This window comes from Chiloscyllium plagiosum, unplaced genomic scaffold, assembly GCF_037043375.1.
Source record: "Chiloscyllium plagiosum isolate Xiang-an unplaced genomic scaffold, Cpla_swu_hap1 HiC_scaffold_27, whole genome shotgun sequence".
Classification (NCBI taxonomy): Eukaryota; Metazoa; Chordata; class Chondrichthyes; order Orectolobiformes; family Hemiscylliidae; genus Chiloscyllium; species Chiloscyllium plagiosum.
In genome coordinates this window covers 14,413,528-14,428,369 of record NW_028270165.1, presented here as the reverse complement: position 1 = coordinate 14,428,369, position 14,842 = coordinate 14,413,528, and the positions used below count along the sequence as shown (strand labels likewise).

The 14,842-nt window shown below is 46.3% G+C and overlaps 1 protein-coding gene and 1 long non-coding RNA gene across 2 annotated transcripts in view; one reads left to right on the top strand and one right to left on the bottom strand.

Annotated features, from left to right (window-relative positions):
- Positions 1-14,842, bottom strand: part of LOC148143179 (uncharacterized) — a 217,166-nt gene that overhangs the window by 180,295 nt on the left and 22,029 nt on the right.
- On the top strand, positions 5,014-12,985 carry LOC148143180 (uncharacterized). Its single transcript, XR_015751137.1, has 3 exons — positions 5,014-5,112; positions 7,597-7,687; positions 12,252-12,985. It is a non-coding gene; the product is annotated as an uncharacterized LOC148143180 (long non-coding RNA).

Below are 14,842 nucleotides of genomic sequence, written 5' to 3'. Positions count from 1 at the left end.
GCTGCACCAAGGATCGAATTACAAAGGGACAACTCAGCTGACCAATAGTGAAGAAAGTGGGATGCAGGGAAGTGTGTGTATGTGTGGGTTTAAAAAAAATCTACTTTTTGTGCACCTTTTTGCTGGGACGATCTGAAGCTGCAACAAAGTTGGGTCCCAACAAAAGTTACCTGAACTTACTATCGGACTCAGACATTGAAGGCTATGAGATCCAGCAGATTTTTCTTTTAAAGCTGCTAATTTCTTTCAATCTCCGGCGCGAGGTTTCCAATGTCTTATATCAGAAGGACCAGTCAATGTGTAGCTCGTATTATTAGATTTGTACATTTTTCAGGACTGACGGTTCATTGTTTCCTCAGCATTGTAAAGTTTACTGGCAGCAGTGGGAGGGGTGGGCTGTTTTCACTGGAAACATAGTTAAAATCCAGTTATAGTCCAACAGGTGTATTTGGAAGCACTAGCTTTCGGAATGTTGCTCCTTCGTGCAGCAGGATCATAAGACACAGAATTTGTAGCAAAATGATATATGAACAAACCTCGACTGCTTTTAAGTGTTTCATCTTTAGAATGGGTTGCAGGTTTCAGTTCATTAGTATGTAAATCCCAAAACTTATTTTAAGTCACAGTCTCGAGATAACTTCAGGTTTTACAAAGAGGTGCCATCTCAGCTCAGACAATGCATGAAAGATGTGAAGTTCGAGTCTGTCTTGAGTCATACTGGTTCTGTTTCCAAAGTAGGAATTTATAAAATATTACATGGATTGACTGTCTGCAGATTGTGCACTTTTTGAGCAAAATAGAATGTATCTATAAACATAATTCTGCAAATGCAAATTCATCCCATGGTCTTATCTATGCGTGAATGCATGAGAGTGAGTGAGTGTGTGCATACACGTCAGTCTGGCTGAGAGAGTGTGTGTTTGCGTGTGTGCATGCTTGGTAAAGTGAGAGTGTGCAGGAGGATGTGTGTGTGGGTGAGAGTGTGGGTGGGTACATGTGTGTGCATCTGAGAGAGCGCGTATATCTGAGAGAGTGCCTGCCTTAGTATGTGAGAATGTATGGCTGTGTGTGAGAGACAGAGAGACAGAATGTGTACAGTGTAGTGGGGTCACCTGTAATGTAACATGAAACCAAGATCCTGGTGAAGGCCATCTTCATGGGTTCCAAACTTGGCTATCAGTCTCTGCTCGGCCACGAGAAATGATTAAGCAGTTACACAATAGACACTGGAGAGGGCAGGGTGAGACTTGTCTTTTAATTTGCAAAAGGTGGAAGGCTCTGGATGATGTGATCTAGGGCAAACACAACTTGGAGGGCCTTCGGATCAGAGAGGTGGAACTGGAAGCCAGGTTGCTGACATGCTGGGAAGGCAAGGCGGAAAGTTAATCAGATGTTTTTTTTATTCCGGGAGATGGTCTTTCCCTCCGTACAGAGCCTTCTGATGGGGTCAGTGGACAGGGTCAGGAGGGTGTGAGCCCGGTCAGGCAGGTAAAGGGGATCTGAGAGAGGGCTGCAGAGGGGAGGAGCTAACTGTGGTGTGGTGGGAGTAAGAACAACTTTGGTGAGGGGGAGGTAAGGGACAGATTAGTGACGGGGATTGCCTCCGTTCTCTGCAGTTGGCAGCAGGAGCACAGATGGTATCGGAATCTGGTGCCAGGATTCAGGAACCGATGCGTTCAGGGCTGGAGAAGTGGGAAAGGGAGGTGCAATGGGTGTGGTCCAACGATGTCAGCAGGACACAGCCTCTGCTGAGGGCGCATGAGAAGTTTAAAGCTGCAAAGACAAAGCAGAACCTCAAAGCACTGGGTGGGATGGTGGCTCAGTGGTTAGCAATGCTGCTTAATAACGCAAGGAGCTTGGGTTTGATTCCATCCTTGGGTGACTGTCTGTGTGAAGCTTGGCATGTTCTCCCCCTTGTGTCTGTGTTGGTTACCTCTGGGTGTTCTGGCTTCCTCCCACAGTCCAAAGATCTGCACTTTAGGGTGGATCAGCTGTGCTAAAGTGTGCAGGTGAGCTTGCATCTTTTAGGATGACCATGTTAGTTTCGATTTCTTCATTTGTAAATCCCAGAACTTTTTTAAACTTACATTCTCAAGATAGCTTTTAACAATAGGTGTCACCTCAGCTCAGATAATGCATTGAAGGTGAGACATTAAAGTCTGTCTGTGTCCCAATGTTAGGTCAGACTGATTCTATTTCTAATAGTGGGAGCTACAGAATCTTACATGGATTTATGCAGTTTTTGAGTAATTCGGAATAGAATGGACTTTAGATTAGATTTTAGATTACATTACAGTATGGAAACAGGCCCTTCGGCCCAACAAGTCCACACCGACCCGCCGAAGCGCAACCCACCCCTACATTTACCCCTATACCTAACACTACGGGCAATTTAGCATGGCCAATTCACCTGACCTGCACATCTTTGGACTGTGGGAGGAAACCGGAGCACCCGGAGGAAACCCACGCAGACACGGGGAGAACGTGCAAACTCCACACAGTCAGTCACCTGAGTCGGGAATTGAACCCGGGTCTCTGGCGCTGCGAGGCAGCAGTGCTAACCACTGTGCTACCGTGCCGCCCACAAAGGACTTCTGCAAGGAAGTGTACAAACAACTGACCAGGAACACAACAGGCAACTACCAGCTGATCTGACAAAGAGCACAACCGTGAACTGACAGCATTCATCAAGACTTCTGATCCAATCCTTCCAGAAGTTCAGCATCCACGGATTAGTTGAATCCGTGGACATGTCAGTACTCTACACCAGCATTCCTCACGATGATGGCATCACGGTAACAGCCTCAGTACTCAATACCAACAACTGCCAATCTCTGAGCACTGTCCGACAACTCATCCGCTTCATTCTCAACCACAACATTTTCACCTTTGGCAACCAGTTCTTCATCCAGACACATGGAACAGCCATGGGGACCAAACTTCCACCCCAGTATGCCGACATTTTCATGCACAGGTTCGAACAAGGCTTCTTTTCTGCACAGGATCTCCAACCAACACTATACACCAGATATATTGATGACATTTCTTCCTGTGGACCCATGGTGAGGAGTCACTGAAACAACAATACTCTTTAGTATCTGTCTCATTTTTGAACACATGCAGCTCTATCAAGGATGCGTATATCAGCACTTCCCTGGACCGCAAACCCACGGATAACCTGACAGTGCTACACTTCTCTCGTGAAACATATTAAAACAGCCATCCCCTCTGGACAAGCCCTTCGCATACATCGGATCTGTTCAGGTGAGGAGGAACATGGCAGACACTTGGAAGTACACAAGCATGCTCTCATAAGAACGGGGTACAATGTTCAACTCATCAACTGCCAATTCCAATGTGTCACAGCAAGAAACTGTAATGACTTCCTTTAGGAGACAGACACGAGCTGCAACCAAAATGGTACCCTTTGTTGTCCAGTACTTCTCAGGAGCCAAAACACTACGCCATGTTCTTCACAGCCTGCAACACATTATTGATGAGGATGAGCACCTCGCCAAGACCTTCCCCACGCCTCCACTTCTCGCCTTCAAACAACCGCCAAACTTTAAACAGATAATTGTTCTCAGAAAACTGCCTGGCCTTCAGGACAACACGATACAACTCTGTCACGGCAGATGATGAAAAACGTATCAGAATGTTGACACGATTATGACCATTACACGTGAGGACACCACCCACCATGAGTGCAGCAGGTACTCATGTGACTCAGCCAACATTGTTTATCTCATACGCTGCAGGCAACGATGCTCTGAGTCTTGGTATATTGGTGAGACCAAGCAGAGGCTACAGCAACAGATGAATGGACACTGCACAACAATCAGCAGCCAGGAGTGTTCCCTCCCAGTCGGGGAACACTACAGCGGTCTGGGACATTCAGCCTTGGACCTTCGGGTGACCATCCTCCAAGGTAGACTTCAGGACAGGCAAAAATGCAAATTGGCCAAGCAGGGGCTGATAGCCAAGTTCGGTACCCATGGAAATGGCCTTAACCAGGACCTTGGGTTCATGTCACACTACAGGTGACCCCACTGTACTATGCATTCTCTCTCTCTCTCTCTCACACACACACACACACAAGCATGCATTCACACAAATACATGCTCCACCAAACCAACACTCACACAGACTCTCTCTCATACACATACGCTCTCTCAAATGCTCTCTCTCTTTCACACACACCCTCTCACAGACTTATACCCCATTACACTCTCTCTCTCTCACTCACACACACATACACACCCTATCACAGACTTATACCCCATTACACTCTCTCACACACACATGATCACTCGGTTTCTCCTGCACACACACACACACACATAAAAGTTTGTGGGTTGAATTTGTACTTGCAGAATCGCATTTTATTTTGTTCAAAAACCCATACACGTAAGATTCTGTAATACCACGATAGAAATAGAATCCGTCTGACCTAACATTGGGACACAGACAGACTTTAACTTAACACCTTCAATGCATGATCTGATTGAGATGTCACCTATTGTTAAAAGCTATCTTGAGAACGTAACTTTTGAAAAGTTCTGGGATTTACATGTGAAGGAATCAAAACTAACATGGTCATTCTAAAAAATGGTAGAGGTAAGCTAAAGTTGTTTAATGTTACATCCCATGACACTGCAATCCTGTTGCTATAAAGTCTGTGTTATGATTCTGCTCCACAACCAACGATGAAGGAGCAGCGCTTCGAAAACTAGTGATTCCAAATAAACCTGTTGGGCTATAACCTGGCATTGTGTGATTTTTAACTTTGAAAATCTGCAGTAATACCAACATCTCCATACTGCGCATGCTACTCGGTGTCAGCAACGCACTACGCATGTTCCACAGTGTCAGCAAGATATTACGCATGCTCACACAACAAGCGGAAACACTCCGTGACCTTGTTTTGATGGACCAATGAGAGGTTCTGGAGGGCCGGATGGAGACTGGTCCTCCTGCCAATCACAGCAAACCCATCGTCTGGATGCGGAAGTAGGACAATGAACTTTTGAAGTTGTTGCTGCTGCTCCTCTCTCTATGAACGAAGATTGAGCTTCACTCCAGACTGCAACTTCCTTCCTCTTTCCAACATCTGTGAGTACAGCACACTCTTTTCTCACCCCTTTTCCATTCCGGGGTTGAGCTGTTGACTTGCAGGAACTGAAGGGAAACGAAGTGAATCCAGGGAGGGGACAGACTCTGGGAAAGTTAGTCCAGGTCTTTTTTCAATGGCAAATACAGGAGAATTGACATTTCAGGCTCGAGCCTTTCATCAGCAATGATGTGTGGATGAACAAAGGGGCCTCTGCGTCCTTCTAATCCAGTCAATGCAAGTTGTCAGACAGGTGCAGCAATTAGTGAGCAAGGCAAGTGGTATATTAGCAAGAGGAATTGAGTTCAGAAGTGGGGACCCCTTCCTGCAGTTTGGGCGTAATTGAATATATCCAAGGCTGAGTTCATCTGATTTTTGAACAACAAAGATGTGATGGTTATGGGGGAGGCAAGACCAGTACAGATCAGTTACAGAAACAGACCCTTCAGTCCAACTAGTCCATGCTGACTATGTTCTCAAACTAAACTGGACCCACCTGCCTGTGTTTAACCTATATCCCTCTGAACCTTTTATATTGGAGTCATAGAGATGTACAGCACAGAAACAGACCCTTCGGTCCAATTTGTCCATGCCTATCAGTTATCCTAATCTCGTCTGCTTGCTAGCCCTGGGGCCATAATCCCTCGAACCCCTTCTATTATAGACCAATCCAAATGCCTTTTAAATTCTGTAATTATACCAGTCTCCGCCACTTCCTCTGGCTGGTCATTTCATATATGCACTACTCTGTGTGAAAAGGCTCCCCTTAGAGCTCTTTTATGTCTTTCCCCGTTCGCCCAAAACCTTTAGTTCTGCACTCCCCCACCCCAGGGAGAAGACTTTGTTTATTTACCCTATCCTTGCCTCTCATGATTTTATAAACCTCTAAGGTCATCCCTCAGCCTCCGACGCTCCAGTGAAAACAGCCCCAGCCTATTCAGCCTCTCCCGAGAGCTAATTTTTTTCAAACCTGGCAACATGCTGGTAAATCTTTTCTGAACCCTTTCAAGTTTCACACCGTCCTTCTGATGGGCAGGAGACCAGAGTTGCACACAATATTCCAAATGTGGCCTCACCAATGTCCTGTAGAGCTGCAACATCACCTAGCTCCCAACTCCTTTACTCAGTGCTGTAACCGATAAAGGAAAGCATACCAAATGCTGCCTTCACTATCATATCTACCTGGGACTCTACCTTTAAGGAACTATGAACCTGCACTCCAGGTTTTGATCTGGGACTCCTTACAGAGACATGGCTTCAGGATGACAAGGATTGGATCCTAAATATTGAGGGGAGATGTGGCATTCAAGTCGAATGGGAAGCGAGGTAAAGGTAGAGGGTTGACACTGCTAATCAAAGCACTGATCACAGGGTAGTCTAGTGTCAGCTCGGTTTTCAGGTCCTGGTTTCTTTGTCCTCTATTGATCTCCCTGTTCCCACAGTTGTTGTCTGTTCTCAGCTCTGCTTCATTTCTGCTGAAGCTTTAACCTCCTTTGACACCTTCTGGAACAATAAATCATTCAGTCAATCAAAGTCCAATCTACAATCTCCCAGCCTGTAAACCATCCAGACACAGAGTATCATACCAGAAAATATAACAAAATAAGTGAAAAGTTAGAATTAAATAGGTGCTTGTGTCTGTTCATTGGCAAGTAAACTAGAAATAGGGGTCTGCCAGGATTCTTATAGTGCCCTGATTGAAGAATTCTCTCTCCCTTACATCTAAGTATTAGTACCCTGCTATGATTTATAACAATATTTACATAAACAGAAATAAAGCATCTGTTATGCAATAGACATAGAGATATACAGTATGGAACTAGACTTTTTCTCTCTCTCATGTGTGTGCGCGCGCGCGCACACACAGACCGAGGTCTATGGGGTGAATTTGTATTTGCAGATACCATCTATTTTGCTCAAAAAATGCACAATCTGCAGGCAGACAATACATGGAATATTTTATAAATTCCACTTTGGAAATAGAACCAGTCGGACTCAAAAACTGGGATACAGACAGACTCTGGCCTCACACCTTTAATGCATTGTCTGAGCTGAGTTGTCATCTTTTCTTATAAAACCTTAAGTTATCTTGAGCCTTAGAAGAAGTTCTGGGGTTTACATATTAATGACACCAGCAACTCATTCTAAAAGATGAAAGACTTTACAATCCAGGTTTCTTCAATGTATCATTTCAGTGGCATGACTCTGTTACGTTTTGCTGTAAACTCAGTGTCTTATGATCTTATACTCCACAACCACCGAATGAAGGAGCAGTGCTCCGAAAGCTAGTGCTTCCAAATAAACCTGTTGGACTGGCGTCATGTGATTTTTATCTTTGCCCAGGTTAGGGTGGGTTGGCTCTGCTAAATTACCCATAGTGCTCAGGGTTTTGCAGGTGTGGGAGAATTGTTAGAAGCGATTTGATTCTACCTTCTCATGACTGTCTGTGTGAACTTTGGTATGTTCTCCCTCTTCTGTCTGCGCAGGTTACCTCTGGGTGCTCCGGTTTCCTCCCACAGTCCAAGGATCTGCAGTTTCGGATGGATCGGCTGTGCTAAAGTGTCCAAGGATCTGCAGGTTAGAGTGGGTTAGCCATGGGGAACTGCAGGGCTGTAGGGTAAGTGGATGAGTCTGGGTGGGATGCTGTGTGGAAGGTCGGTCTGAATTTGATAGGTGAAATGGCCTGCAGGGATTATATAAGTCTTCTGCTTTATCCATATGTGGATTGAGAAATGACTGCTGTGGGAGGAGTAGGTTCCAGTTGATGGGACACTGCCCCAGTCCTGGGGAAGGTGGGAATTGTGCTGTCTCTCTCCCCACCCACTGCCCCCAACCATTCTCTCTCATCCCGCAACTCTCTGCCCCCCATTTTCTCTCTCTCCCCCTCATTCTATTCCTCCACCCTTTGACCCCCAAGTCTTTCCTTTCCGCCCCCACACCCTCTGTTCCCCCCAGTCTCTCAATGGCCCCACACTCTGTCACCCTGTCCATTCTGTATCTCTTCCAACTCCCACTAAACTTTCTCATGCCTCGAACTCTCTTTGATCGCTGTATCAAGCTCTTCTCAGAAGAGAGAGAGAAAATGGTTGGTGATGACACTGCCTGGGAGATGGGGGTGCACGAGAAATGGCTGATCTTTCAAATTGAGAATAGCTAAAATAATATATTCAGAAATAGCATTAAAGTTTGAACGCATGTTCAATTTTATATAAAGACAAAGCTGCAGCCATCTTTCTCAAACTTGCTTTGAACTATGTGCAGTTGAGGACAGGCTGTTCGGGGTGAATGAGGCTTTTGCCTAAAATGTCAATTTTCCTGCTCCTCGGATATTGCCTGACCTGCTGTGCTTTTCCAGCACCACATTCTTGACTCTAATCTCCAGCATCTGCAGTACTCACTTTCTCCTGTTAGGGGTGAATGGCCGATTCCTAGTCTTGAAAAATTGGTTCTGTTAGAAGGTGTAGACGTGTATTCTACCTTCAAGAGAATTGAAAAGCGAGCAGAACCACCTGACGTAGCACCAAACGTTCTGAACAAGGTAACAATTTAACATTTGGTCAAACAGCTCAGTAGCTGGGTTGCCTGGAGACAAAAACATACTCAATTTTGGCCAATCGATTTAAATCTTGCCCCAAAATACTGAATTCCAATCAAATTTGTATTTAGTATTTTGATAATATTGTTAGCACTGCTGCCTCACACCACCAGGGTCGATTCCAGCCTTGGGTGACTGTGTGGAGTTTGCACATTCTCCCCGTGTCTGCGTGGGTTTGCTCTGGGTGCTCCAGTTTCCTCCCACAGTCCAAAGATGTGCAGGTCAGGTGAAGTGGCTATGCTATATTGCCCGTAGTGTTAGGTGCATTCGTCAGAGGGAAATGGGTCTGGGTGAGTTACTCTTCGGAGGCTCGGTGTGGACTGGTTGGGCCGAAGGGCCTGGTTCCGCACTGTAGGGAATTTAATCTAATCTAATATTAACACCAATGAAACGATTTGATGCTTTGGAGTACAAAATCAAAACAAAAAGTTGAACAGTTACAGGAGAACTGTCAAAAGACCAAAAGGCTGCTAGTGAGAACTCTGAGAGGTACCTGTCCAGAGAAGGAGTCTGCACAGAGAAAAAACATCGACACCGACCTGGAGAGCAAATCTACAGAGGAAGGTACAAAGAGAAGATTTAACAGCTGGCTGGTCTTGAAGTTTGAATCTTTCGGTAAATCTTAATCAGGGGTTTTTATTGGACTGGTATCATACAGGGGAAGGTAGAAGATAGGTTAGAGAAAGGAGTTGTAAATTGTTGTTAATTAATTATTCTCCGTTAGACGTTAATAAATAAAGTTGTTCATTTTAACTTTAAATACTGACTTTTGGGAATAGTTTCTTGGTTCTTGAATTTTCACAGATTACTGCATGGGTTAAACCTTCTCTATGTTGCTGGTTTAAATTAGGTGGGGGAAGTTGCACCCAGTGTTGTAAAATTTGAGGGCTTTCGTCCGAGATTTGAACTAGTTTAGACAGATTTGAATAGATTTGGCGGTACGAAAAATCCCAGCAGATTTAAACACTTGCAAGTTAGTGTCCTAGATCATGAAATAAAACTTTAAATAGTGACTTTTAGAAACAGTACCTTACCTCTTGAATTTTCACATTATCACATGGGGTAAATCTTTTTTGGGTTTAAATTAGTGGGGGGTGCAGTCCGTGTCATAACAGTTCTGACTATATAGAAATAGAGTAGTGGAACATGGAAACAAACTGTTTGTTCCGTGCCAGTCGGATATCCTAAATTAACCTTGGCCCATTTGCCAGCTCTTGGCCCATATCCCTCCAAACCTTCCTGTTCATAAAACCATCCAGATGCCTTTTGAATATTGTAATTGTACCAGCCTCCACCACTTCCTCTGGGAGCTCATTCAATCCACGCACCACCCGCTGCGTAAAATAGTTGCCCTTTAGGTCCCTTTTTATCCTTTCCCCTCTCACCCTAATATAAATCAATTGCTGCTTTTTCTGAACAGGCTCAGTAGTTAGCACTGCTGCCTTATAGCGCTAGGCACCCGGGTTTGATCCCAGTCTCGGGCAACTGTCTGAGTGGAGTTTGCACCTTCTCCCCATGTCTGCGTGGGATTCCTTTGGTGCTCCGGTTTCTCCCCACAATCCAAAGATGTGCAGGTTTGGAGAGGGCACTTGAGGGGAATTAACTTTCACACTTTTTTTCTTCTCCTTCGGTCCCTTTTAAATCTTTCCCCTCTCACCTTCAATCTATGCCCTCCAGTTTGGGAATCCCCTACCCTGAGGAAAAGATGAGTCGTCAAATAAAATGTGGAGCCGCAGGATAAATATAAAACGTCGCTCCAGCCTTTCTTGTCTCCGAGTGTCATTTGGGCACAAAACCTGTCGGTAACACCTGCAACGTCACAGAGCATCTTGCGCATGCTCCTCGGTGACAACACACACTGCGCATGTTCGCCGGTGTCAGCAAAACCTGTGCGTGCTCCTGGCTGTCCGCGGAAACTGCGCGTGATCTTCTTTTGTTGGGCCAATAGGAAGCCCTGGAGGACCGGAAGGAGCGTGGTCCTCCTACTAATCAGAGACACCTTTATTGTGTGTGTCTCTCTCTCAATCTCAATTTATGGAGGGGACAGATTCTGGAAAAGTTGGGCCAGGTCTGTGTCTCAGTTGGCAAGCTCATGGAAAATGCAGTACCACGATGTGAAGTGATAGCATTCCCGGGGGAAGCAGAAAGGAGATGCATTGTTTAAATGGTGATATATTTGGATGTGGAGAAAGTGAGGACTGCAAATGTTGGAGATCAGAGTCAAAAAGTGTGGTGCTCGAAAAGCACAGCAGATGAGGCAGCATCCGAGGAGCAGGAGAGTCAGCGTTACAGGCACGAGCCCTTCATCAGGAATGTGTATAAAGGGGCCTCAGCGTCCTTCCATACCAGTTAATGCCAGTTGTCAGATAGGTGCAGCAAGCAATGAGGAAGGCAAGTGGTATATTAGCAAGAGGAATTGAGATCAGAAGTGGGGATGTCTTCCTGCAGTTATGGGATCATTGAATATATTCAAGGCTGAGTTCATCTGATTTTGGAACAACAAAGAAGTGGATGTTTATGTGGGAAGGCAAGGGAATGGTTTTCACACCATTGCAGAACAGTTACCGAGTCAAACAGCACAGAAACAGTCCCTTCAGTCCAACTACTCCATGCTATGTTCTGAAACGAATCTAATCCCATCTGCCAGTGTTTGGCCTATATCCCTCTGTCACAAAGCTGGTCCTTTTTTCTAAAAGCTGGTCCTTCTTCTCAAGGATGCTGTGTCCTTGGTTTTTTTTCAGAGGGGTGGTAAAAAGACCCAAGCTCCGAAGCAATTGGTTTAGTACAGAGATGAAAAACGGTATTGGGAGGCATTTTTGGTAATGTGTGAACAGATGAGACTTGAGGCCAAAGCTTTTATGTTTTAGAAGTGACCTGTACAATGAAAGGGGAGTGGTCAGTCCTGAAAGCTGAAGTCTTGTTTGGGTGAGTTAAGCAGTGGACTATGTGGAGAAAAGCTGCTAACACTGTCTCCTTCTGCCCTTCTAACTTCAACTGTAAGCCTCTGTTTCAGTTTTACTTTGTTTAAGGGGTTTGTTTTTTTGGTACTGTTGTGTTCAAGCATTGCGAAGAGTGTTAAGAGTTTCTCCACAGCTTGTACTGTACTTAATAAAGTTTGGTTGTTCACAGAAGTTGGCGTATTGCAGTGTAAGAAGCTCAAGCAAAAGAACTTAACAAAGAAACCTAAGGGATAAGTCTTTCATGCAGAAAGTGGCGTGTTTAAGGAAAGAGCTGTCAGAAGAAGTGGTGGGTGCTGGCACAATTATGACATTAAAAGGCATCTGGATGGGTATACGATTAGGAAGGGTTTAGATGATATGGGCCAGATGCTGGCAAATCAGCCGAGATTAGGTCAGGTTATCTAGTTGGCACGGATGAATTAGACCAAAGGGTCTGTTTCTGTGCTACATATCTTTATCACTGTGGCTTGCCACTAACATTTGCCACATCTATATGTACAGTTTCTCTCTGGTGTCAGTGTCAATGCCTTGATGTCTCATTCTTAACCGGACTGGCAGTGATGATTTTTGTAATCTTTTCTTACAGACTATCTGAAGACAAAAGTTTCAAAGTCAACAGATAAAGGGCTCAAGTCCAAAATGTTGATTTTCCTGCTTATCTGATGCTGCTTGCCATGCTGCGCTTTTCCAGCAACGCATTTTTTGAATCTGACTCTCCAGCGTCTCCATTCCTCACTTTCACGTCAATGTCTGACAGTCACTCAATCCACCAGGACCGCAACAATTTTCAACTATGATTCTGTGAGAAGGAGCAAAGCTTTCTTTTTGCTTCCTCTTTGAGTACAGGGGCACTGGTTGAAAGACGCTACTGTTGCAGCGCACTGAGTGTGGAGCCTGAAATAACTCTACTGCCTGGAAAGAAAAATTCACGGCGGGGTTGTACACGTGTGTGTGTGTGTGTGTGTGTGTGTGCAGCTGAAGCTTCGGCCATGGAGAAACCTGAGGCAACACTCCCCGTTGAGAAACCATGGAAGTGTGGCAACTGCGGGAAGGGCTTCCGTGTCCTGGCGGCTCATCAGTGCAATCACACTGGGAAGAGGCCGTTCTCCTGCCCCAAGCGGGTGAAGGGCTTTACTTGCTCCTGTGTCCTGCTGGCCCACCAGCATATACAGACTGGTGAGAGGACGTTTTACTGTCCGTATGCGGGAAAGGGTTCACTTGTGTGGACAACCTCCAGACCCACCAGCGAATCCATGCAGGAGAGAGGCTTTTCAGTTGCCACGAGTGCGGGAAAGCCTTTGGCAATTCCTCCGACCTGCTGAAGCACCGGCGAGTCCACACGGGGGAGAGGCCATTCAGCTGCCCAGAGTGCAGGAAGGCCTTCAGCGACTCCTCCAACCTGCTGAGGCACCGGCGGGTCCACACAGGGGAGAGGCCCTTCAGCTGCCCAGAGTGCAGGAAGGCCTTCAGCAATTCCTCCAACCTGCTGGCCCATCAGCAGGTCCACACGGGGGAGAGGCCCTTCAGCTGCCCAGAGTGCGGGAAGGCCTTCAGTAAATCCTCCAACCTGCTGGCCCATCAGCGGGTCCACACGGGGGAGAGGCCCTTCAGCTGCCCAGAGTGCGGGAAGGCCTTCAGCAATTCCTCCGATCTACTGAGACACCGGAGAATCCACACTGGGGAGAGGCCTTTCGCCTGCTCCGAGTGTGGTAAGGCCTTCAGCAATTCCTCTGACCTGTTGTCCCACTGGCGGGTCCACACCAGGGAAAGGCCATTCAGCTGCCCCGAGTGTGGAAAGGGGTTCACCCGCTCCTCCAAACTGCTGGCCCATCAATGGGTCTACACCGGGGAGAGGTCGTTTGCCTGCCCCGACTGCGGGCGGAGGTTCACATTGTCCTGCAACTTGCGGAGGCACCAGCGGGGGCACCAGTGCATCCAACAATCAGATTCCACCAGTGACGCTGCAGTGGGTCATCCCAAGGGCTGAACCTCTTGCCCATTCTGACAGTGGGTGTAGTGGGCTTTTTTTGTTTTGTGCTGGACTCACCATCCCCCCCCCCAAGCCCACCTATGTAGCTCAAGGTTGGTATGGTGACTCAGTGGTTAGTACCACTGCCTCACGATGCTGACCTGGGTTCAATTCCACCCTCGGGATGACAGTCTGTGTGTAGCTTTCAGGATGTCCCCCTCACGTCTCTATGGGTTACCTCTGAGTGCCCAGGTTTCCTTCCCCTGGTCTAAAGGTGTACAGGTGAGGATGGATTGGCCCATCTAAATTGTCCCATAGTGTTCAGGGATGTGTAGGTCTGGTGCATTAGTCAGGGGTAAATGTAGAGGAATAGGAATAGGGGAATGGGTCTGGCTGGGTTACTCTGCGGAGGGCCAGTGTGGACTTGTTGGGCTAAAGGACCTGTTTCCATACTGTTGGGAATCTAATCTTAAAAAAAAGAATTCCTCCAAGCGATACTGATAAAATATGCCAAGTTGGACAAAGTATCCCGTCAAGTTTGAGACAAACCCAGAGTTGAAGAAGTCCGTAGTCACACAACACCATGTTACAGTGCAACAAGTTTATTTGAAATCACAAACTTTAGGAGCATTGCTCTTTCATGAGTGCTGCTCCTTCATCACTTCATCTGGTGCCATGTGACTTCTGACCTTGTCCACCCCAATTCAATACCAGCACCTCCGCATCAGAGTTGATGAATGAGATTGGAGTTTATTCGGCCTGATTTAGTGAGATGTTCATTTGGAAACTCAAAACTGTCGGACCGACAAAGAGACATGAATCATAGAGTCCCACAGCAGGAGACAGGCCCTTCGGCCCAACATGGTCCATGCCGACCAAACTGTCCATCAACACTAAGCCCATTTCCCTGCACTTGGCCCATTTCCTTCCATACCTTTCCTATCCACTTATTTGTCCAAATGCCTTTTAAATATTGTTAATGTACCCACCTCAACCACTTCCGCTGGCATTTCATTCCATATGTGTACCACCGTCTGCATAAAAAAAAAAGTTGCCCCTCACATTCCCTTTTATTCTTTTTCCTCTAACTTTAAACTGATGCCCTCTAGCTCTCACTTCCCCAACCCCGGGGTAAACGTCTGAGTGCATTCACCCTCTCCATGCCTCTCACGATCACTTCACTTCTCTAAGGGCCCCTCTCAGTCTCT